We start from the raw sequence: 606 nt of genomic DNA on the forward strand, positions 1-606 counted from the left end.
AAAAAGACAAAAAAAAAATTAGAAAGAGCCAAAATAAATGACCTAACACTGCGACTCAAGGCACTGGAAAGGCAAGAACAAATGAAACCCAAACCCAGCAGAAGAGAAGAAATAACAAAAATCAGAGCAGAAATTAATGAAAAAGAAAGAAAATACAAAGAATCAATGAATCTAAGAGCTGGTTCTATGAAAAGCTAAACAAGATATACAGACCCTTAGCCCAGTTAACCAAAAGAAAGAAAGAGCAAATCCAAATCAACAAAATCAGAGATGAAAGGGAAAACATCACAACAGACACCCAAAAGATCCAGACCATTATAAGGGAATATTTTACATTACCTATATGCTTCTAAATCTGAAAGTCTAAAACAAATGGATGGATATCTGAAATCATGGGAACCTCCAAAGTTAAACCAAGAAGAGATCAACAGTTTAAACAGACCCATAATATATAAGGAAATTGAAACAGTAATACAAAGCCTCCCAACTAAAAAAAAGCCCAGGCCCAGATGGATTTGCAGCAGAATTCTACCAGACATTTAAAGAATTGACCTACAACCAATACTACTTAAATTATTCAAAATGATAGAAACAGAGGAAGAACTC

This window comes from Nannospalax galili, unplaced genomic scaffold (assembly GCF_000622305.1).
Source record: "Nannospalax galili isolate Female #2095 unplaced genomic scaffold, S.galili_v1.0 scaffold286, whole genome shotgun sequence".
NCBI lineage: Eukaryota > Metazoa > Chordata > Mammalia > Rodentia > Spalacidae > Nannospalax > Nannospalax galili.